The sequence below is a fragment of the Musca domestica genome, unplaced genomic scaffold, assembly GCF_030504385.1.
Source record: "Musca domestica strain aabys unplaced genomic scaffold, Musca_domestica.polishedcontigs.V.1.1 17, whole genome shotgun sequence".
In the NCBI taxonomy this organism is placed as follows: domain Eukaryota; kingdom Metazoa; phylum Arthropoda; class Insecta; order Diptera; family Muscidae; genus Musca; species Musca domestica.
Window position 1 is genome coordinate 10,447,322 of NW_026712230.1, and position 25,588 is coordinate 10,472,909.

General features: G+C 37.2%; 1 protein-coding gene and 1 long non-coding RNA gene across 4 annotated transcripts in view; one reads left to right on the plus strand and one right to left on the minus strand.

Moving 5' to 3' along the window:
* The window catches only part of LOC131801639 (heterogeneous nuclear ribonucleoprotein K-like), a 60,106-nt gene that overhangs the window by 32,942 nt on the left and 1,576 nt on the right, over positions 1-25,588 (minus strand). The window lies entirely within an intron of this gene.
* On the plus strand, positions 20,189-25,572 carry LOC131801640 (uncharacterized). Its single transcript, XR_009341889.1, has 3 exons — positions 20,189-22,162; positions 22,224-23,048; positions 23,128-25,572. It is a non-coding gene; the product is annotated as an uncharacterized LOC131801640 (long non-coding RNA).

The following is a 25,588-nucleotide window of genomic DNA, read 5'->3' on the forward strand; positions in this document are numbered from 1 at the left end:
TGGGAGATTAATTGATAGTTCCGTGACGTAGAAAGTTTTCGCATGAAAACCATCAGTAGTGAACACTTTTCCATAAAACAATTCAGTGATGATAATACTCCCATGGAGAACCGTCGCTGGTGAAAACATTGTCATGGAAAACTATCACTAGTGAAGGTTTCCCTTGGAAAATCATCAATAGTTATCACATTCCCATGGGTAATGAGAACTAGTTACAGTTTTCCTATGATAGAATATCACTAGTAGCCCTTTTCCTACAGAAAATCATAACTAGCGTGAATTTTCTTAAGGAACCCCATCACAAGTGACAAATTTTCCTATGGAAAAGCATCACTATCGACAATTTTCCCCTGGAAAAGCATTATTTGCAAAATTTTTCATATGGATATACATCTCGAGTAACAATTGTCTTATGAAAGCATAACAATGGTGACAATTTTCCCAGGGAAAACAATCATAAGAAGAAGATTATCACTGTATCAATTTCCCCATTTATTGTGACGATTTTCCTATGGAAAACTATCATCAATGATAATTTTCCCCATGGAAACTCGCACAGATACCTATTTTCCTACGGAATGCATTCACCGGTGACAATATTCCTATGGAAAACTGTGACGATTTTCATATGGAAAACTCAACCAGTGACAATTTTCACAGGGAAAATCATTACTATCATTCCATGGGAAACCACCATTAGTGTCAAAATTTCTATGGAAAACAATAACAAGTTACAACTTTCTCAATTTCATCAATAGTAAAAATTTTCCTATGAAAAATCAACAAAGGTGACAACTTTCCCATAAAAAACTTTCACTAGACACAATTTTCCTATGACAAAATCATCATCAGTGACAGGTTTGCTATGGATAATCAACACTGGTGGCTATTTTCCCATGGAAAACTCCATAAAGTGGCAATTTTCCTATGAAAAAGCAATAAAAATGACAATTTTCCTATGAAAAAAAATTATGACAATTTTCTTAAAGAAAACCACATCCGCTTAAAAAACATCGCAAGTGGCAATTTTCTGTGGAATATCAGGACTTGAGACAGTTTTCACATTAAAAACTCACCAGAGAAAATGTTCCCTAGGATAATCAACACTGGGGATGATGCTCTCATGAAAAACTTTTCCTGTGTAGAACTATCACCGTCAATAATTTTTGTACAGTACCTGCAGTAATTTTGCTGTAGAAAACGGTAGCTTTCCTATGAAAGTGTAAGAGAAATAAAATTTTTCCTATGGTATGTAAATCATTACTAGTAAAAACACTCTCATGGACTTGTATCATACGGAAAAATATCACCGATAATAATTTCTCTTACGGAAAAGTAAAAATTATCCTACTGAAGATTAACAAGTAGCACTTTTGAGAATTTCTACTAGTAAAACTAATACTCTTGACAATTTTAATATGGAAAAATATCACTGGTAACAAAAAATATCACTGGTGAAAAGCTATTGCCGTTTCCTTATGGTCGAAATTTTCGTATGTCGAAATTTTCGTATGGAAAACCACCGCTTTTGACAAGTTTCCAATGGCAAAAGTAACATTGGTAAGAATTTTTCTAGAAAAGAAGAAATATCCCTCAGAAGAATTATCATTAGTAAGAAACTATTACTAGAGAAATATTTTTGTGGACAAGTATAACTTTTGGGAGTTGTAATAGGGAAAACTATCACTTTTGAAAATTTTCCTATGGAAAACAAACAGTCCTAACTAGGTGACAATTTGGCTATGGATCTTTAGTGGCAGTTTTCTTTTCGAAAAATGGTTATTAGCTATGATTTTCTTTTGGTTGAGAAGATAAAAAAAATTAAGCAAACAAGATTGACAAAGCCATTTAGTCATTTATTTCGATGTCCAGGAGGAGCTGCTCAATCATTAAGTTAGCCCATCCATCCAAAAGTCTTTGCAATTCATCCATGTAATTTTTGTGAATCTGAGCAGTCAGTCTCACGCCAAAGTTTGTGGCCTGATGAAGACACGCACACATACACAGGCCCACACATACAACCCTCAATAAAGAAATATATCATCACGACGAAATGATGGCACGGAAGTCGAGCAACAGAAATTGAAGCACTTGCCGGGACAATTACAAGGATACAAAACCTGTTCAGCGGTGCTCTGGAAATTCATGTAAAACCACAAAGACAGAACTATAGAAAATTATAATAAAGGAAAACGTTTGCTAGACTTTGGAAAAACGCGCACGGCGACCAACCAAAAAGGCCACAAGCCACCAAGGGTCATCGGAAGGGAAATGAAGTCAGAAAAACAGATGGATGGCTGGAATTGAAGGAATGGATGGACGACGAAGTAGCAACGAATAAATGTGCTTAATGTTCAACACGCAAAGCTAGTTGTTTTTTTTTTTTTTTTTTTTGTTATGTCGGAGCCTTTGTCCCCCTCTCCACCGTCATTGAATCAACATCGACAAAAATTATGTGGATGACGATGAAAAGAAAAAACGGAAACAGCAACGGAAGGAAGGTTGTCCAACAACAGCATTTTAATATGGAGAAGGAGTAAATATTACCTGTTTTTGTTTCTGTCTGTCCCTCCGTCCGTCCACAGGCCATTCTTCTACAATTCATGGCGCAAGAAAAAACAACAAAAGCAATAGTAACAAACTAAAAAAGTAAAATAAAAACACAGTCCTTGGGACAAACACTCTATAATTTAGCGGAAAATATTAAATGGAAGTTATATCCTATGACAATTACTAATAGTAGTACAGCAACAACAACAATAACTACTACTACAAAACACACATCCCCATGTATGTTTGCCCACTCATCTCCCCCGAGTGTCCCTGCCTGCCACAGCGGCTAAACCACAACACGATAAAATGACAACAACAACAACAACCATCATAATTATCATCATTGCAACCAGGGCATAGAGACCAGACCTGCCGCCAAAGGACGCAACGTATGGAGAAAGAAACGGAACGAAACATACAACTAGGAGTCCTTTTTCCAAGCCCGAATATCATGTGAGTGAGTGAGTGACCAGCAGCGCGAGCAACCAACTAAACGAATTGAATGAAGAATAAAAGTTAACATGTGCACCTTTTGGTGGTCACCACGAAGAGGATAATGTGTGTTGTGGCCGTTGTTGTTGTTACTTTGTCGCTACACTTTGTTGGCTTAATGGCGGGAAGAGGAAGTGGAAGGACGAGGTTGCCAGCCAGCAGTTGGTGGAAATGAATGACAACAGGGCCGTCCAGGGTTTTATTGTAAACACTTACAAAGTAAATACAACAACAACTAAAAAGTAAATACAACAACAACAACTACAATTGAAACCATATTTGTTTACCCACTTACTTCCTACTCTAATGACCAAAGGCATTACAACAACGATCGTCGTCATCATCATCATCGCCATATCCTTTAGGTCGTTATTACGTAGAGAGGCAGGTGAAGGAATAACACGGGCGAGTAAAAATACAGTAGCTCAAAAAGGAAAATACAACTGTTTTCCACAGGAAAATCTTACAAATTAGCATTTTTTAGGATATTTCTTATATGTGATGGTTTTCTTAATTATCACTCGCTATAGAATTCCCATCAATGATGTTTGTTTTCCCATGGGAAAACTGTCACCAATGATGATGTTCCAATAGAAAATTGTCACCAGTGATGATGTTCCATGAGAAAATTTTTACCAGTGATGATTTTCCATGAGAAAAGTGGCACCAGTGACGATTTTATGGTTTCCATTAGCAAAATGTTATCAGTGACGATGTTCCACAGTTAGTTAGTCAATTTCAATGAGGAAAAAATTACCAGTAAATTTTAATGGAAAAAGGGTCAATGGATTTGGTTTTCCATGGGGAACAGTAACTAGTGATGGTTATCCAAAAAAAAATGCCGTTAGTTATTCTTTTCTGCCAAAAAATTGCCATCGGTGATGCTTTTACAAAGAATATTTTTCAATAATAGGGGAAATGTTCACCAGTAAAATCGTCAGCAGGATGGATGTAAATAGAAAAATTATTTCTGGTGTATGATGGTGTATTTACAAAGGAAAATGTTCATAAGTGACGTTTTCTATAAAACAAATTGGCTCCGGTGATGATTTTCCATTGGGAAAATTGCCATTAGTGATGGTTTTCCACGAATGATTGTTTTCCATAGGAAAATTGTGACTTGTGACAGTTTTCCATGGAAAAATTGTCACCACTGATGGTTCTCAATGTGATGAAAATTGTTATCATTGATGGTTTTCTAAGTTTTCATAGAAACATAGAAACAAATAGGAAAATTGTTTGCATGTGATGGTTTTCCTTGGGAAAATTGTGGTTAGTGATTATTATCCATGAGAAATTTTTCACCAATGATAGTTTTCCTTAGAAAAATAATAACTATTGATGCCTTTCCATTGGAAAATTGTCGCAATCTTAGTTTTCTGTTGGAAAACTGTCACCAGGTTTTCCATTGGCAAATTAATGGTTATCGTTTTCCATTAGATATTGTCACAAGTTATGGTTTTCCACAGGAAAATTGTGAGTAGTGATAGTTTTCCATGGAAAAATTGTGACTAGTAATGGGTTTCCCTAGGTAAATTGTTAGTAGTGACGGTTTTTCATGGTAAATTTTCATGAGTGATAGTTTTCCATAGGAAAATAGTGAGTAGTGATGTTTTTCCATAGAAAAGTTGTGAGTAGTGATGGTTTTCCAGTAGTGATTGTTATCAGCAGTGATACTTTTACATAGGAAAATTATCAGTAGTGATGGTTTTTTTATAGGAAAATGACCAGTAGTGATGGTTTTCCATAGAAAAATAATCAGTAGTGACGGTTTTCCATGGAAAAATTGTGACTAGTAATGGGTTTCCATAGATAAATTGTCCGTAGCGATGGGTTTCCATGAGTAAATATTCATGAGTGATGGTTTTCCATATGAAAATTATGAGTAGTGATGGTTCTCCAAAGGAAAATTATGAGTAGTGATAGTTCTCCATGGAAAATTATGAGTAGTGATGGTTTTCCATATGAAAATTATGGGTAGTGATGGTTCTCCATAGGAAAATTATAAGTAGTTATGGTTTTCCATAGGAAAATTATCAGTAGTGATGGTTTTCCATAAGAAAATTATCAGTAGTGATTTTTTTCCATAAGAAAATAACCAGTAGTGATGTTTTTCCATTGGGAAAATAATTAGTAGTGATTCCTACAAATGATGGTTTTCCATGGAAAAGTTTTCACCACTTATTGTTCTCCAGGAGAAAACTATCGCGAGTATTTAAAAAAAAACTTGTCACGAACAAAGGCATATCATAGAAAAATTGGCACTAGTGGTCGTGTTCCATCGAAAAATTATCATTGGTTATGAGAAAATTGTCACTTATGGTAGTAAAATGTTCACTGTTGTTGTTGGTTGGTATTTTCCATGGAAAAAATGTCATAAGTCTTTTGTTTCAAAAAAAAAAATACAATTAGCCATAGCAACATTTCAGTAGTGATATTTGTTTATGAGGTATTGTTCACCAGTGATGGCTTTCCACTAGAAAATTGTCGCTAGTGTTAATTTTCATAGTTAAATTTTCACTCGTGATAAGTTTCCACAGGAAAAGAGTCACTAATGATATGTGTATACAAATATATGTGTATACAAAAGAAAATTCTCATAAGTAATTATTTTGCCATGAAAATTGTCATTAGTCTCTTGTAAGGAGTCTATCACAAGGAAAATTTGTTACCGGGAATATTTTTTAGTCTTTACGAAAATTTTTGCTTGCTATAGGTTTTTTTTAGAAAAATTATCACAAGGAAAATTTGTTACGGGGGATATTTTTCCCTAATAAAATTGTTACCTGTCGTATTTGTCCATGGGCTAATAGTCGAAACAAACTATATTTTCCATAGAAAAATGGTCAATGTTTATGATCAGAGATTTATTAACTCAATCATGTATTTTCATTTTTTTGTTAAGAAAATTGCTTAGTTTTCCATTAATAATAGATTTCTATAAACAATCATCATAAGTAATCCTTTTCGGTTTTCTATAACAAAATTACTACCAACAGTGTTTTTCTTTTAGAAAATTATCACTGTCAACAATATTCTACTGTGCACCCATCACCTGTCACACACAGCAGAGAGTAGGAGAATTTTGTCAATAAAAGTACAACCATAATTATCACAGTCATCATCATCATAATTATTCTTCTTTCTAATATTGTCACCATCATCATTACAATTTACTCCCCCAATAAATACGCCCCCTCCCTCCCCACACCCAATTTCAAGTCCCAAATACAAAATATGCTTAAATAAAATTAAATTTCAACTAAAAAACGATTTATGACACAATTCTCCCCTAGAAAAAAAAAACAACAACCAGGACTAATATGCCTTAACACTTTATCCTGATAGGTAAAAAAGAACAGGAACGTTAATACCACCAAACCAGAAAAAAAGGAAACAGTCACAAAATAAAACGTTCAAATATGAAAGAAAAAACCGGAAGAAGAAATAAAGCACACGTCACACTCCATAAAGGGGAGGGCAAAAATTATTATCCCTTCGGAACGAACTCATCAACCAAACTGTGTATCCTTCGTATCCTTTTTTCGTTCAGGGTGGCCATAAGCAGTGGAAGTGGACCGAACCGGACGGAAAAGGAGTTTTAAACAAAACTACCATCGTCCGTCGCTTTACCGCACCGCACAACACATGACAGTCATTTAATTATGGTGTCAATATTTGTCAATGTTTGTTGGTGTTTTGTGGTCGGATGGTAAAGGTAAAAACCTGAAGTAGAGGATTGAAGTGGGGGATGACGGTGGCTGAGAGACGGCAAACATACCAAAAAAAAGTAATTAGTAATGTGTAGTATTTCGCTGTTTTGTCTGTGGTGATGTAAGTATGTCAATTTTATTGAGGGGAAGTAGCACTTGATGGAGATTGTCTTTTGAATAGTGGCAAATAGTTTCAAACATGAGTATTGTAAGGAATTTTTAATAATACTTATATCAATGTGTTCAATTTGCCTATATAAGATCAGAAATAGCCGTAAAAATCCTTGAAGTGTCACCCCCAAAGTTTCTGAGAAGCACCGATAGTTTTATAGAAGTCTTAATGTACAGGGTGAGATAAAAAAAACTTAAACGAAGTCATAATTTTTACACTTTTTTAATTCTATTGAATGTAAGCAAAAAATGTCGGAAATAGCATCAAATTTTAGAATAAGTTTAGATTTGTTCGAATTGGCCTCTAAACGGCCGGAATGTTTCTATCCGTATTTTGGCCCATTCCCGGCGAAGCGCTTGCTCGAGGTCATCGACACTTTGATATTTTTAGTCCCAACCTTGCTTTCTAAAATACCCCAGACACAATAGTCCAACGGATTGGTATCCGGAATTTTTGGTGGCCATTGTGCGCTGAAAATGAAGCGAGGAACCTTATTTTTTGAGTACGATGGTGCTGAGTCTTGTTGAAATATCAAAGGTCTGCAGCCACAATATTTGCGTGCCCAAAGATATAATAGACCCGCCAGAATATTTTGGCGATAATATTCGGCATTTATTCAATGCCACGGTCGATTAATACGAGCGGAGAGCGACCATCGACTGTTATGGCGGCCCACACCTTCACCATGACCGGCGCTTGAGTTCTGGTGGCCAACCGAAGGTGCACATTTTCAACTGACCTCTTTGGCAAGTAAACACGATCATTTTGTTTGTTTACAAACTGCTGTTTTATCATCGTAGAATACCAAATTCGGCAGTTCACCACTTTCGGCCAAGCGAAGCAACTCTTTAGCTCTTTTGAGTCTACTTTCTTTCTGTTGCGGTGTAAGTTCTGCGCTTTTTGGAATTTCAATGTCTTTACCCCGAGCTCATTTTTCAATATTTGCCGAATGGAATATTGCGATATGTTCAGCCCACGAGCCATTTTTCGACCACTGCGACGCAGTCGCGATAAAGTCGCTTCTTTACTTTTCGAACCATTTCTGCTGATGTTGCTGTTTTCTTCCGTCCACTTTCTTGACGTCGGGCTACGCTACCAGTATCACGGTAACGAGCGATGGTACGTGACACAAAAGATTTAGTCACATTTAAATGCTGGAGTGCTCTAACGAAAACCACAGCCAAATAAAAAGAAATCACACTGTCACGCTTGAATCCCATTACGAATAACTTTTTTTCTGAAAAGTTCTAACCAAATGATTTTGTACGCATGTAAACGATATAATGAGCTGTGACTGGAATAATAACAGCTGTCGGAAGAGTGGCTTAGAAATGGCAGCAGTCTGAAGGTGGTTGCAGTTTTTTCGTCTCACCCTGTATATATAATTTTAAGAAGATAACTTTCTCGCTATCAGCTGCATGTTTAATTATGTTGGAATTTCTAAAATATATCTTATCTTATTGATAGCTACTTTTAATTGTTGCAGCAAAAAATCTTCAGGAGTGAATTGGTTTGGTTGAAAAATACTGCTTAGGGTGCAAATGAGCACCGCTTTTTTATTGATCCGTGCTCAATATTAACTAAAAAGCATGTATATTTTTATACCCTCCACCTTGGAAAGGAGGGTATATTAACTTTGTCATTCCGTTTGTAACATCCCTAAATATTGGTTTTAGACCCCATAAAGTATATATATTCATAATCAGCATAAAATTCTAAGTCGATTTAACGATGTCCGTCTGTCTGTCTGTCTGTCTGTTGAAATCACGATACAGCCCACATTATTTGACGTAGAGCTCCAAAATTTAGCAGAGCTATTTGCATTGTGTCTAGGATGGTTGGTATTGAAAATGAGATATATCGGTCCACGTTCTGGTATAGTCCCCATATAACGGTACCTCCCGATATTCGGTATTTTGATGATTTATGCCACATTTTTTCACGGATTTGTCTTAAAATTGGTATTTGTAGGTCATAGCGGGTCCCTGAGCGTGTGGCAAAACATTGCATGTATAGGTACACGTTGTGGTATAGCCCCCATATAAAGGTACCTCCCGATATTTAGTATTTTAGTTTTTTTTTACCACATTTTTTCACCGATTTGTCTAAAAATTGGTATTTGTGGGTCATAATGGTTTCCAGCTCCGGTGGCGGAACATTGCATGTATGGGTCCATAATTTGGTATAGTCCCCACATAACGGTACCTCCCGATATTCGGTATTTTATTGATTTACGCCACATTTTTTCACGGATTTGTCTTAAAATTGGTATTTGTAGGTCATAGCGGGTCCCTGAGCGTGTGGCAAAACATTGCATGTATAGGTCCACGTTGTGGTATATCCCCCATATAAAGGTACCTCCCGATATTTAGTATTTTAGTTTTTTACCACATTTTTTCACGGATTTGTCTGAAAATCGGTATTTGTTGGTCATAATGGGTTCCAGCTCCGGTGGCGAAACATTGTAATTATAGGACCACGTTTTGGTATAGCCCCCATATAACGGTACCTCCCGATATTCGGTAATTTGATGATTTTTGCCACATTTTTTCAGGGATTTGTTCGAAAATTGGTATTTGTTGGTCATAATTGGTTCCAGCTTCGGTGGCGAAACATTGCATGCATGGGTCCATGATTTGATATAGCCCCCATATAACGGTACCTCCCGATATTCGGTATTTTGATGGTTTTTGATGGTTTTTGCCACATTTCTTCTAATGTTTCTTTTGCCCTAAGGTGGAGGGTATTAAAAGTTTGGCCCGGCCGAACTTAATGTTTTTTTACTTGTTTGGGTTGCATCACTTCGCGCCCAAACAAAGTTGGTCCAAAACTTCCAGCCATCATGCTTCCCAGCATAATTGCTCATTACAAATCTGCTTACCCGCATATTATTTTAAAAAATCATGTCGTACGAAACAAGTAGATATTTTCTGGCCACTAAAAGGTGATAAATAATTAATTCTATAACGTCTTTAGTGGCCAAAAAAATAAGTACTTATTTTGTACATGTCCTTGTTTGATTAATGACTTGGTAATCAGATTTATAATGAAAATTTCTGCTGGATTCAGGTGCATCAGATGGTGATTCCCAGCAAAACTTTCCAATAGGTTACCGAATCAATTTTTGGCACTCGTAAGATCGTGTCGACGTAACTCATTACATGGTAATGAGGAAAATATGTTATTTTGTTATTTTTAAGGAATATCCCATTATATTCAACCTGTTGATTAAGCAGATGGACTGGACACATTAAACCTCCAGTTTTTTGCTTTGCAAGACTCAGAGGACGGTATTGCACACTGCACCCATTATGACACCAATATGAATACTATTAAAATTCTGTCAGCTGACTTACTCACAAAGAATGTTTCTCTTATATCCATGGTATTTTTCTTTAGTTCATATCGATAAATCCTGACACGCATTGATAGTGGTTTTTAACAGTTTGGATAACTATCACAGTACTGCCAAAACATGTACAACACGAAAGCATATAATTATACTATATTACGAAAAGCCTCGTCTCTTCATATAGATGTTCCACTGGTGGGTTTAAAGATCTCAAGCTGTGTTCGCAATATTTATGTTGACGACGACACTGGGGAGTTGAGTATTAGTCAGTTTTACCGAGAGATGAATACCCTCAGCCTATTTCCGTTTATTAAAATATAGTGTATTCTGCTTTTTGATTGTTCAAAATGTTGACCCTTCATGGCGAAAGTGTCGAAGGAGTGTGCCAATATTGTCCAATTCATGTCCAACCTTAGTCTGGACTAATAAACTACTTCCTTCACTTTATATGAGACGTTTGATAATTCTTGAAAAAAAAAACTAAAATACTGATAAACATTTTGTGGTGTGTAAAATTGAAAGAAAATCGAAAACTTATTTCCAATTAAAATTTCAGAATCAGAATTTTAACCAAAAGGATCTGTTTGAGAGAAATATGTGGACATACAAAGTTTGAAAAGATTCACTAATTTGTTTCCCAAGATATGTTATTATTATTATTGAAAACTGTGGCCGTTTGGTTGGTACCTGACGGGGTAAGCCCACATCTATCATATTCCAAGAAGATATTTTAGTAAAAATACTGGGATGGGTAAATCCGGGGGAGAATCAGATATTAATTTCGCATTTTATAAACCTTTTGCTATTGAAAAGTGGTCCGACATAACCCATCTCCGAACTCGTTCTAAGATTGATAATAATATTACGATGTACCAAGTTTGGACCAAATCGGATACTCCTTTCTAGGGTTATCGTGCGCACTAGCCAGCCAGACAGACGAAAGAACGGAGGAAAACATATAAATCGACTCCAAATGTTCTAAAACGGATTTGATCCAAAGAGACCTAAGCTCTAAAACCGTTATTTCGAGGAGGCACGTTTTGGCCGTATTAAATTTTATATACCCTCTGTAGCCATATGGCTGAGAATATAAAAACGAAAGCAAGGGGTCTGTTGATTTTTATTGTCTTGTCTGATTTTAACGGTAGTTCGTGTTTGAGCGCTAGCTACAATTCGGCTTAACAGAAACAAACATTTCTCTCCGTGTAAGGTGGCGTAAGAAATAGAAAGATAATAAAAACCAAGAAGGATTAGTTTTAATATAAATATAAAATACCATTTATTTTGATGTTGTCAGAGATGTCAACCCGAGTTGACAGATTACCTTTTTTATGCGTTTTGCTCTATAGCGGCCAAAAGAGTGTCAATATGCCAACAAAGTGGCAATGTACCGAGGTGGCTGGATGCACCGATGCTTCCAGGAAATCTCTAAAAGAATTACGGGCTGAGAGATTATCCAGAGAGTGTTGAAGAGAAATTACTTAGATAAGCTGGCTACAGGTTGAGCTGTGCGAATGTAGGTTCCAAGGATAGCTGTAGAGAAAATATTCGGACAAGAAGGTTTTCTCCCTACGGTCCGAGACAAGCGAACGTAGGCTCCCAGGGGATTTGTAGACAACGTTTTAGTCCAAGAACACATCTCTCTACTGTCTATACTCAGCAAAAAGTAAACTCTCCAGATCATTTGACAATATGCACTTCGATCCTATTTTTCTTTGCTCGCTGCCTTCGTTCTTCTGACTATTTTGGTTCTTTATTGATTTTTCTACACCAATCTCATTCTTTTTATTAAAGTCTCTGGAATAAAAATTAGTAATCATCGATGTGAAAGAAAAACTTCTTGTACCTCCGGGGATGAAAAACCCATCTAATATTTCACCAATTCGAAACCGGTGTGGCCAAGCTATTTAAAAAGTACTACTAGCTAAAAATCTCTCTCTCTCTCTCTCTCTCTCTCTCTCTCTTTTAATTGTGAAAATATTTATATAACAAATGATTACCGACTATTGTTTTTCCATTTGGCCGGCGGTCAAGACGTACCGTCGGAAATAGTTATTTTCTTCTTCTCAGTTGCAACATAACGATTTTGAATGATACTTCCCGATATTATAAATATTTGTTTATGCTCCACCACCGTGTCAAGTCGTTAAAATGTTTATGATTTTCTGCAAAGCATTTCGAATAAAACGAATCTTAAATGTCGCATAAAATAGATAACGAATTTTTTGAATTTGTTATCATTGGTGATAGCTGGAGAGATAGACAGCCAGAAGCAGTTCACATTTTATGCCCGTGAAAAGTAAGACACACTGTGATGATGTCTTGTTAAATAGAGCATAAAATGACGAGCAAAGACAAGACAAGAAACGCCAAGCCCTGCCTATGTCAAATAAAAAAAAATATGATGATGTTGATGGGAATTGCTAATTTTTCGGCATAAAAGAAGTGTTAAACAGATTCCAATCTGACGGTTTTCATATGCAAATGTGTTTCTATTTTTGTTGGGAAGATAGGTCGGTATTCGGAAGACCACAGCAGAGTTGGTAATGGAGGGAGCTAATTAAAAATCTAGTTTGTTTGAATTAATTTTTTTCTGTTTGTTTGTTGTTATGAGAAAAATAAATGGCATTCTCATGGCAAAGTCTGTTTCTTATCTCAAAAAGGTAGGGAGCGGCAGTAATACAAAAAATGGATATTGAAATCTTAATTTTTGTTTTTGTTTAACCGTTATATCCCCGTAATAAATAACAAATAGCACTTTATTGCAGATTCTTTGCTTTTTGGTTATTTATCTACAGTTTGCCTTCAACTAACCAGCAGCTGTCGCAGTTGATTGGTATCCAAAAACCCCCTTCCCCACACTTGCCATTTTTCGTTTGATTAAAAAAAATACATTTATTGTTTTGAATCATCTCGGCCAGGTAACATCACTTCTTTTTTCTTCTTGCTTCTTGGTAAAAAGAAGATGTTATCCAGTTTTTTTTCTGTGAAACCAGTTTATGATATTGCCGCCGATACAAATAGTTGTTTGATTTGGATTCCGCAAAAAAAAAAACAGAAAACTGAAGACACACATTGTTTTATTCGATTATCAAAATTATAAGCTTAATTTATAATTTGTTGTTAACCCTGAAATATTAGTTTAATATTTTATCTATTTTGATGTGTTATTAAATCTTTAAAAATAGTTTTTACTTATGCTTCTTCAAAGCAATGGCGACAAGGCGTGACAAATATGACTGACTGTTTCCATGTGCAAATACTTTAACAGTGTTTTTTTTTTTTTTTTTTTTTTTTTGTTTATTTGTGATTATCTCGTTGTTTATCAGAAACATTTAATAGTCCAATAAAAAAGACTATGAATATGAAAAAATAGTGTTCTTTAACATGAGAAAAATTTAACATTTTGGTAATATGTCAACACCAACGAAACCTTCATATGAACCGTAAAACAAAGCTGTTGTTCACAATATTTTAAGTAAAAGCTATGTATTTTCTGATTTTTGTTGAATACTTTGTGAGGAAAGCGTCTAAAGAGCTATACCATGCCTTCGGGGAGCAAAGCCGTTTTTTCTTTTGAATTAGCTGCGATTGCCTTAATAATACGATGAATAAAGTTACGAAATAGCATCAATCCCTCGCCAGCGGCTTCTACGATATCGGATTGACCCGAATCAACAATATCCTAGTTTCAGTGTTTGTTAATTTTTCTGTTTTGGAGCAGCATATTCCGGATTGCTTGCTCCGGATTCTTTTGGTCGATGTCGGGATCGATGTACCTTGGCTTTGCTAGGTATTTGTCAGAACGTCTTCCACCACAGATCTGTTTCGGTGCGATGTAATGGATGAACAAAAACGGGTGCACTTCAGAAATTGTTCCGGAATAAGTCGGTTGCAGTCTTTGTCTTCCTCATCTGAGTCTTCGTAGGAGTATGGAACTCCACCGCAGTATCCAGAACTGCAACCTATACTTTCCTGCAAGTTAATAGCGACGGACTTCGAGTACAGGAAACCAAACTCAATGAATAGTACAGCCTACAACGCTGTTATGATTAAAACGTACTGATGGATGATCGCACCAGAAGTGGGGTTGGGGGATTAGCGTTCCGGTTAGACCATTCTGTTCAATATAGACCCATCTCGCTTGAGCTAGTTTCCATGTGTGGGGTAGCAGTTAAGTGTGGAACTGTTGAGGTAGATGTTGTTAATATGTATATATTAGCCCGCTGTTGGTAGACAATAATCGCCAGGTACTAGAGGATTCCAATGAGTTGTGGCATTCCGTCCTAGGTAATGGCCAAAAGGGACCAGCGTTTGCAGAGTAGATTGATTGATCTACATTTTGCACGGTTATTCCCAACGGAATAAGAGGAGAGTGCCACCCGTCATATAGTTAAGTCTGAACGTCGCACTTTCCTTGCCCATAGCAAAGCTCACTGGTCAGTAAATCAACCGTCTCTTCAGAGAACTGCTCAAAATTCTGATGTTCAGGTAGCAGAAACGATTTTCTAAAACATCGTGAAAGCTGTTTCAGCTCGCTTTAAACCTGCCGATCGAATACCCGGAATAAGACCAAATTTTCCAGCATAGTTCTGCGTTGTTCCAACCCTAATGATCCCAGTATCAGTAAATTGACAGTGGAAGTCAACCGGTTGGTACATTACGAGCATAAGAGATAAAAGTGGCTAGGCCATCCAAAGTGTTGCAACATCGGAATCGATATGACTAAGCCGAAGGTAACGGTTAAATCGCTCTCGAACGCAGGAAAAGAGAAAGGTAGAACCTCAGTCACTTTAAACGATGGAACGGTAGGTAACTGATCCGAAGAGGTGCCCTGAATATTTTAACCCACAATTTATCGGGCACCCCTTAAGCAAGAGGGCGAAACGAAGTGTACTACATCGTATCAGATCTCTTCCAGCCGAGGAGGCACCACCACCGTTTACGACGGGTGATGTTTCAAGTGTGAATAGACAGGCACAGACGGAAACTCAATGGTAACGGCGGGAATTGAGTATCTGTGAAAAGTTCTCAACCTATAGCTAACCACCCACATCGTTCCCCTAGCTTGGAAAATGGGCGGATGGTGCCGCTACAGAAGCCAGGCAAGGATGCCTTTGATAGGTCAATGGTAGCCCTTGACCCATCAATGGCATTTGATACAGTCAACCACGCCACAGCATCCATTATTTTAACTAACTTACAAAAATTTAAATATTTTCCAAAAATTATAAACACAAAACTGCACATTAAAAAACAGAAACTCATAAAATTATATATAATCCCAAATGATTAATTGCAATGACTGGTTGCGTCCGTTATTCTGTCGAAATGCTATGTGAGCTTAAATCTTAAAGCCGCCAACGGCAAAACATAAAGTCATGTTTAAATAGTTATGACACGGATTTGCCTTTGGTTGATATTTAAACAGATTTGTTTTGTTTTTTTATGATGCCATTTAGCACTCGTTTTCGGTGTTGGTCCATGTCATTATATTGTCACCTATGTATGCTGATGTCGCCAGCCAGAGAACTAAAGCCTCCGCCGCAATGCTTAAAACAAACATTTCCATGTTAATTTTTTGTCCACTTGTTTGTTATTTTTGTTTTCGTTGTCGTTTTCTCTTTGTTCAATTTACATTCATTTATGCATTCATTTGTAGAAGAAGAAAGATGAGTCAGCGGCATGTTTTACAAACTCTAGACGGTTCGCGTATGTGCATATACACATATATGTAAATGTATACATATTTACCCCAAATGTATTCTGGGAAATTATAAATTCTGCTTACCTGCAATTACAAAAGAAAATTAAATAATTAGAAATATTTTATAAATATATACAAAAACACATGTATATTAAAGAACACTTATAAATTTGGCGAATTATTAACACATAATGTGAAAATCAATGTTCCGACGGTTTTGAATTTTCAAAATGTGATTAATTTTTAGCAAATATTGCTTAATCTAATGGACGTTAGGTGGAAACCGTAGATCAATGCTTATATGATTTATGACGTTATATTCTCAGTACACAGAGAGTCTTGAAAGGCAATAAACATAGTCCAGGGTATTGGAGATTTCACATTACAGAAAATCGATCTTTGTCAAGAGGTAAAAAGTGTTTGAATCAAAATTGGTTCCCGGATGTACACTTGGAGGAACAAGCAATTCTTAACAATAACTTCATCAAGGTCCTAGTGTGGTCAAAATGTTAAATTCGTCCGAAATAAGCAGACTTTTCTAATTTCTTATAACTCAATGGGTCGGAAAGTACAGTCTACGAAAGCTACACCCAAAAAGGAAAAGGTAATTCGTAAATACATAATTGCAATTCTGGGGGGTCATCTCTAATTTTCCTTCTGTTTTTTGCAACGATTCCTCTCTCCGATCAAGAATTGAGCATAACGTTATCCCTCTCCATCACAACGAGGCAAGTCGCGCTGGAAAAGATCAAGTGGGGACAAGCATCGTGTTAAACCGGCAAAGTTCTATCGACTAGCGGCAAAATTCTATCGACGTAGTTGATTTGGTTAGAAGGGCCCCTTACAGCTATCCTACTACCCTGAGAGTATCGATCCAACCAAATCTAAGAGGCAAAGAAAACGGAATCTATAAAGAGTCACACTCGAAGCTCATAGCTAGATCAGGTCTATTTGCCGCATCTGCGACTTCCACTCCGACCATCAGCAAGAAGATTGAGACCAGGTTTTCTTCTGATGCCCCAGCAGACCCAAGTCGAAAGTATAACCAAAGAAACCTCCAAAATCTCAATATTAAAAGGGACCGAGACCTGATCATAGAGATTTATTAAGCCTCACGGCTTCATCATCTCCTGGATTCGCAGGTACATGGCGTCTGCCTTGCCCGGAGACCTTTGGAAGAATTATGTTGTTTGTGATAGGAAAGAGACAGAACCGAGAAAGAAAAGAAAGGGCTTGTGGAGAGAAGTATAGTCTGTCTAGCCAGGGAATGCTTTTAGTAAACTTGTAGATGTTCATGGGATCTATGTCCTGAAGATCTTCAGAGTTTCTATTTACCACCTACTAAATATTCTATGTCCCTTGTTTGATAACATGAGAAGTCCTCCCAGCGGTGTACCTCTGCTGTTTTCCTAATGTAACTCTCTCCTAAGCTCGAAATAACTATCCTGCATTGTGGCATTCTATCAATTCAACCAGAATAGAGGATATACAAAGGGCATAGACAGCGTTATGGATCGCCCGGTCTTCACATTGTTTAAAGCCCCCACTGTATGGAGAACAGCTGCCAATGTTAAGCTGGAGTTTTCAATATTATTCTTAATGTATCCGACAATTTTGTAAGACACTCTCCACAGACCGAACTTTGACATGCTGCAATATGCTTATTGCAAATGAAACTATACCCAAAAGCTATCTGAGACTAAAAGCCACCCGTTAATGATATACGCGGTAGAGTAATATCTGGGCTGACCGAAATTGGAGAATTCCGAAAATTCCTCTTCGAGAGGACTGGCAAAAGGAAACTACATGTGGAAAATCCATGTCAAACTGGCCGAGCCTACCCCGAAGATATCATCAAAACCTTTTGAATTTTCAGATTACTATTTTGAAAAAAAAATTCAAACATTCCATAGAAAACAAAACACAAAGATAAGGTGCTAATAAACTCTACCGCCATGCCATAGAACTTGAGGCAGAGTCTAAAGCTCAGCTCATTCATATTTAAAGCTTACAAAAAAGGAAGCAAGAACAACAATATTTATTCCATTCTATAAGCAACGAAATGAACAATGTCTTGGGTATTTATTTCTCACATTCTTCTTTCTTTTTTTTTTTGATTACGTTACGATTTTACGTAATATTTTGCTTGGAGTTTACCCACCTAACAACGAGAATAGCTTTTATAATGGAATTCATTCATAGCCCGCCGCCGTCGGTAGGTTGATCTCAAGTTTACAAACAAATGAAAACAAAGAGGCGGTACTGAAGTTAATGTGGCCGACAGAATCCAAAATGTAGAGCGTGTTATCTACTTAAGTGTGAATGTGAGAGTTGACCAAATGACTGACTGACAGACTGCTGCTGACAAGTAGGTAGGTAGGCAGCTTTGGGTAGTGTGGGAAAATCTACTAAATATGGATTGTTGTGTTGTTGCCATTTGTTTTGTTTAACGATCAAGTTGAACTCCAAATAAGGCAGTAATAATAAACGAATACAACACAATACTAATGGTGAAGTTAGCTCTAAATGGTGGCATTTGTAACCCACTTGACTGCAAATCTTTAAAACAAAAAGTCATGAACAATATAAACAACCAGCTACTGGTGTTGCTGCTGCTGTAAAGAAGTGTAGAAACTATGTTACAAATCTTCTCAGGTTGTATTTGTGATTCTATGGCCAAGACAATGGTGGTATCTCCTCGTTTTGGTGCAGGCAAAACAATGAGGTTGACTGCAGGCTGCTGCATCCATGATGCATTGTCAGGTTGTAACCCAACACCAGAATCGGAGATAAATGTACACACAAAATAAAGCCAAAACCAGTCACAGCAAATGCAAGTCATGCAACAAAATATGGAGAAGAGAATTTGGTTCAATGTCAACAACAACAAAAGTATTTGCTTATTTGGGTACCATAAAAATGCTGCTGCGACAGCAGCTGCAGTGGTAAACAACAGAAACAGCACCAGCGCATGCCATAAACAAAACACCGAATGCCAAAATGACATACTACAGCCCATAAATTATAATAAACAAAAATGTACGAAAAAAAGAAGCAAAGCCAAGCTGAATATAACATATTTATGGAACTTTCTGTAATTTTTCAACGTTCCCGCCTGATTCTATTCGTTCTGAAGGGTGTTGGTTGGCACAGTTCCATATTGGGTGTTACTTGACATAAGATTCCTAAATTTCTTGTAAAAATTTAGAAATCAGACTACGGACCCTTATGGCAAAGGTTGGTCAGTAGAGACCGTCTTACACGAATTTGTCGGATTCATGGAGAACAATATGGAAAACTTCAGCTTTATATTGACAGCTTTCCTCGATATAGAGGGGGCTTTCAATAATGTTAATATGATAGCGATCCACAATACATCTGCTCTTAATCTATTCAGATTAAACAGATTGACCGAATGCTAAAAAACTCATCAGAGGTGCGCCTTGTTCTGGCGATCAATAAAATACTAGTAAATTTCGACCAACTTTGAATAAATTTAGATATGACGATGAACTATTCACGGGAGCTGGGGTCTTCTGTGAATGCTTGAATATCCGGAGATCCTTTTTATTAAACAACGACTGCAGCGTTTTTAGACATAAATCTGTGCTATCAGGAAAGCCATAGAGCTGATAGAAAACAGAATCAATAAATTGAATGGACGGGTGACTATATATGTCGTAGTCAGGCAGCCTTGAAGACTCTTAATTCTGTTACAATCAAATCTGTGGCTATTATGGAATGCAGAAATGCTCTTTCAGTCGCCTGTCAAACTTTTTTGGGACCCTGGTTATTGTAACATATCTGGCAGATGAATTGGCCAGAAGCGGATCTGAGTTAGTAGAACTAGAGATCGATAGCTCAGGAAAGCCACCATATCTCACTTCTTCCAAGTATTACACAAGCACTATGTTGGGAGATTCAATCAGAACTGGCTGATTGGAAGGGGATGTAATATTTCCAAGTAAATATGGCCGGTGATCCCCGAATGGAGATCTACGTCACTCATCTCATTGACGAAATCTGGCCTAAAGCTTATGATGGGTCTAATTACAGATCACTGCAACATAGGACCCATGACTTCAAAGTGGGGAGGGGGCGACGACACCAAATCCTACAGGCTTTGTCAGGACGAGGAGGAAACAGAGACGGTGGAGCACTTACTCTGCCACTGAGCCACACAGAGGCTGGGTAAGCAAATTCTGACCGACTTCTGCTCTTTCTCTGAAACCGAGCCAGCAGTTACTTTTTAATTACACGCTGATCGCAACGTGGATACAGTCTCACAAATTCCTTAGTTTCTATCTTCTAATTCTTCCCTTCTTCTATATATCCTTATTTCCCCCTTTATTATACTCCACCAAGGGGGGTGGTTGTTTAAACAGCCACGCATCCTTTAACCTGGATGGAGTGAAACTGGTTCTTTCCTTGAGTTCCAAATATCTCGGAAGGATCCTGAGCCAGTAATTACTTGGGAGAAGGAACATCAAGGAGCGCACAAAAAAAAGGTCTCATTGCACTCAATTCAAGTAATATCGAAATGGGAAAAACTGGAGGCTCAGATCACAAGTTGCACCTTGGGTGAACATTACAAAAGTCTCTCCAATTCCAATCAATAGGTTCCTCGTCTGGTAGCATACGATTAAGTCCAGATAGCTTATGTTCAAATTAACCCACCGTTTAAAGAGCCGCATCCTTGCTGACAACATGAGCTGCTTTTTAGAGCACTTCTCCATTAAGAAGAGGTAAAAACACGCTGGGCATATTTTGCATGTTAACAAAGAGGAGAGGGTGGCTATTGGTAGGCGGAAAAGGATAGAAACTCTAATATTCTTCTGTTAATTAAGGGATTATCATCTATAGATTTACTAAAGGTATCTCCTGACCAAAACTTTAAACCATTTTAAAAAATATACTCTGAGTAATTTAGTGCTCTAAAACCTTAAAAACAAAAATTACTGGCAATTCTGGTTTTCAAAAAAGGCTATACACAAGCTGTAATGACTCCAATTTTGATTTTTAAAAATAAAATCTTCAATCTACATCCACGAAATAATTAACAGTAAGATAGGTGGAGAATTCAGTAAAAAATTTCGAAATATTGAATATCGGGCGGTACCGTTATATAGAATCCAATACATAATGTCGCCTAAATCTCCAAAATACCGAATATCAGGAGTTACCGCTATATGGGGGCTATAAGAAAACGTGAGCATATACAGTCAATGTATGGAACAAAATATGGAACAATTTAAAGGGAAATGTGGCTAGAATGATCAAAATGTCGAATATCGGGTGGTACCGTTATATGCGTACTATAGAAAAACGTCGACCTATATAGACTCACAGGAGGTATACCTATTACAAACTATAAATACCAAATTTGGAAAAATTCCGTGGAAATGTAGCTAAAAAACAACATCATGTTGGCATATTTATATTGAATTGTATTAAATAAATGAAATGAAAATACCGAATATCGGGAGATACCGTTATAAGGAACTATACGAAAAACGTAGACCAATACAATTTATATCATTTTCAGCACCTACCATCCTGGAGTCTTCTATGAATATTTAGAGATGTTACAAACGTAATGACATATTTAATATACCCTTCTTGCAGATATTATTATCACCATCAACTCAAGCGTAAGGGAGTGCTCCGTCAGGAAATCAGTGTCCAGGGACACTCCTCAAGGGAAATTCTGGGAAATTCTTGCAAACTATTTCAGACCTAATGCAGGGAGCTCTTGTAAGACCATGGAGATGTGAGCGTTGCAATGGGCTTGGTGTCAACCCATTTAAAATAGAGCTTGTTCTCTTTACGAGGAAGCGGAAACTCCCGGAATTTTTACCACCATCGCTGGATGGCGTCACATTAAGTCGTTCGTCTGAAGCCAAGTATCTCGGCACCATCTTCGACCAGCGTCTGAACTGGAGGAGGAACATCGAGGAACGCGCTAAACGATGCTTGATAGCACTCTACTCCTGCAAAAACTCCATAGGGAAGAGCTGGAGACTGAAACCGTATATCATCAAATGGTTATATGAGTCAATCGTCCGTCCTATTCTGACTTATGGTAGTTTAGTTTGGTGGCAATCTCTTGGAGACGGCTTCCCTCAGTAAAAACATTGGCAAAGTACAAAGAGCGACATCACTTTTAATTACAGGTGAACTTAGAAGCACACCTCAATCTGCATTGGGCACCCTACTTAACTTAACACCCTTAAGTTTATTTCTAGAGGAACAAGCTGCGAGATGTCCACTGATACAACGTGGTCAATGGCGTAGTCAATCTTACGGATATTCGGTCATATTGAATTATGTGGAGAACTAAGCTAGACTTCGAAAGACTGGCATCCACATACCTAAATGGAAAGTGGAACGGGTGCAGGTGTTTTCTGCGAAGGCCTGAATATCCGGAATTCATTCAAGCTCAATAAAGATTGTAGCGTATTCCAGGCAGAAATCTTTGCTGTCAGAAAGCCGTAGAATTGCTAATGGATCGAACAGATTGCTGATGACTATATATGTCGATATTCAAGCGGCCCTGAAACTGCTAAATTCATCCACCATCAAATCTATGGTGGTCCTGAAGCTGCAGATGAATTGGCAAGAAGCGACTCCGAGTCAACTGTTCTAGAGATTGAGAGCTCGGTAAAAAAAACCTCGTGTCACTTCTTCCAGATTATACACAAACACTAATGGAAGATTTCAGCATACTTGGCAGAATGCAATAGGCCGTATTGCCCCCAAAAATATGGCCAATAATCTCCGAAAGGAGATCTTTTTCACTCATTTCCATGGCTAAATTGGACCTAAAACTTGTAGTAGGCTTAATCACAGGTCACTGTAATATTAGGGCCATGACGTCCAAGTGGGGGGTGACGATACGGGCTATTCTAGGCTTTGTCAAGACGAGGAAGAAATAGAAACTGCGGAACACTTACTGTGTCAATGTAAGCAAACTCTGCATGATCTGTCTTCACTCTCCAATACTGAGCCGTCAATTATTCTTCAGCTAGCTGGAAGACTCAAATAGCTAAAGACAACACGGTAAATTCTTCATGGATATACCCCTTTTTTAACATAAGCGTTTTCTTTTACTTTCTCTCTTTTTTTCTTATTTTTTCAGTCACAATTGAGCAGCAGGTCTCCGAGTGGAGTGGTTGCTATGCAACCGCGCATCCTCTAACCTAATCTACATATACATATCAGTTTTACAAATCACCATTGTATTAAATATTTTTTTTAATGTTTAAAAATTTCTTCATACACATACTTTTTGTACATAGTGTATTTTTTCATTGGCGACTATCAAATCTCAACAAAGTGTTTTGCAAGTTTGTTAACTCGAAACTTTAAATGGCAACAAACAACATAAAAAACAACACGCTGCAAAACATGTCATTAAATCTCTAATAAAAATAAACCATCTAAGAAGCGCTACTAAAGTGATTTGTATTAGCCCAAATTGGAAATGCTACTATAAATTTAAATTAGCCATAGTGGTGACAACAATGTGCCGCCATTGTACATACATCTGTAGCCACAAAATATATGTTTATGATTTCCATATGACAGCTTAAATTTGGTGTGTGGGGGTGTGTGAAAATTTAGACAAGACCAACGATTAATCTCCTAAATGAAAAAAAAAAACAACAGCAACAATCTGGGTTAAGAGAAAAAGTAAATTTCTGGTAGAAGAACGCAAAATTCTTTGGATTTTTAATGATAGAAATTTGTCATGGGGAATTTTTTCACTTGTCTCTTGGGATACAGCGCAATCGGAAACATGTCAAATTAGACAAATAAACTAGTAATATATAAGTTGAGTATTGGATTGGGTGTTTTAAGTTGATAGTATCAACGTCTGTTTTAATCTTTATATGTATAAACAAGGGGTTCCAATAAATAATAGAAAAAATTGTAAATTTACCCGTTTCCAATGAAACATTTTAATGTCTGTTAGTTATCTTGTAAGCCTTGGATTAATAAAATGCTGAGTAGAAAAATCATTAACTCTAATATTGGTAATGTATTAATCTTTTGCCTCAGGACCATATTGCTTCTCCAAAAAAAAAAACTATCTTCAGCAAATTGATGACATCAGCATGTAGATTTACGATAAAATTTAGGCCTGCCAGAATGCTGCGGTGAAAATCGTCTATATGAGCAGGCGAAGGTCCTTCCCATACGTCAAGATAACTATGTACTTTCGTTGCAGTTCCTGCTTGGGTGCTATCGTGGGGGTCATCCAAACCATCATATGGTGAATAGAACTCCTTCACCCAGGCAGACATATATTAAGGACATATGCCATAAAAGAGTGCCTCTAGATCAAGACGAGTAGAAAGCGGGTCTGAGTGGCATTCATACTGATACAGTCACATATACGATCAGTAATTATAGTATGAATACCGTCCCCGCTAAATTCCATTGCAGTTGAAGAACGTATGAAGACCAGAGTAGTTTTGGCGCAATTACGTTCAGTCGTCTCAATTCGTATTGAACACGAATTGACGAAGATGCGTGAAACGTCTAAGCGGCGTGTAATACAGTTCCACCCAAAACGCTGCACCTCTTTAATTGTCCCGCCAAACCTACCACCAATCACTGGTTACAGACTACAAAACAAATTTCTTCTAAACACTGACTTTTTAAAAATTAAGCTTCATAGTTAGTCACCGTGAAGCACCTTGGACCATGATACACCTTGTCGGATCTCGTATAATTATTGGAACTTATGGTTTGTAAAGTTCTGTTGACAGAAGAAATCAAGGCATGTGTCGCTTCTTTACTGATGGATTCTTTTAAAAGCATGAAAATAATCTGGAATTCCATTGAAAAATCCTCTTGACTAGTGTGGCATATTTCTCTCGGCGGTTACACTAAGCTGCTGCTTTGGGAACTTGTTATGCAAAATACATGTTCGTGGCTACAATTTGCCCGATATTGTGTTTTGTTTTTAAAGGCTCACCCCTTCCCATTTATTATAAAATAAACTTCGGCTTAACTCTAGTAAAAAATCCAGATTTTTTTAATTTCCCAGATGATGTTTATGCTTATGGTGGTCTTATCAAAATTATCGATTTTTGGACCGGTACTTTTGATTAAACCACCAAAAGTGGAAATCGCAAAAAGTAGGACCAAATATATGCGGTAGCCGGTATTGGACATACCTAGAGGAGAAAACCTCTTAAACCTCTCTGGTTCCCGAATTTAATTCTTCTGGATCCGTATTTGAAAAGCCAGACTGTCAGCTATAATTTAACATAGAAATATTTTATTATTTGTAATTTTTTAACATTTAGAGGAGCCTAACTCTTTTAGAGGGATAAAACCCTTTTAAGTAAGCCCACCTTTTGTTTAGGTATTTTCATAAGCTTTCAAATCTTATCTATATCGGTATAGTAGATCCGTGTCTAACCAAGGTATGAACACGGACTTTCGGCTCAAAACAGGGTGCCCAGCTCCGTACCTCAAAAAAATAGTTTTCCAAAATCAGGGTACAAAAACCTACCTCTGGAAAAAATTCAAAGTTTCAAATTCTGAGTTTTTACTACACTAAAAGTGTTCCATATCCCTATTAACAG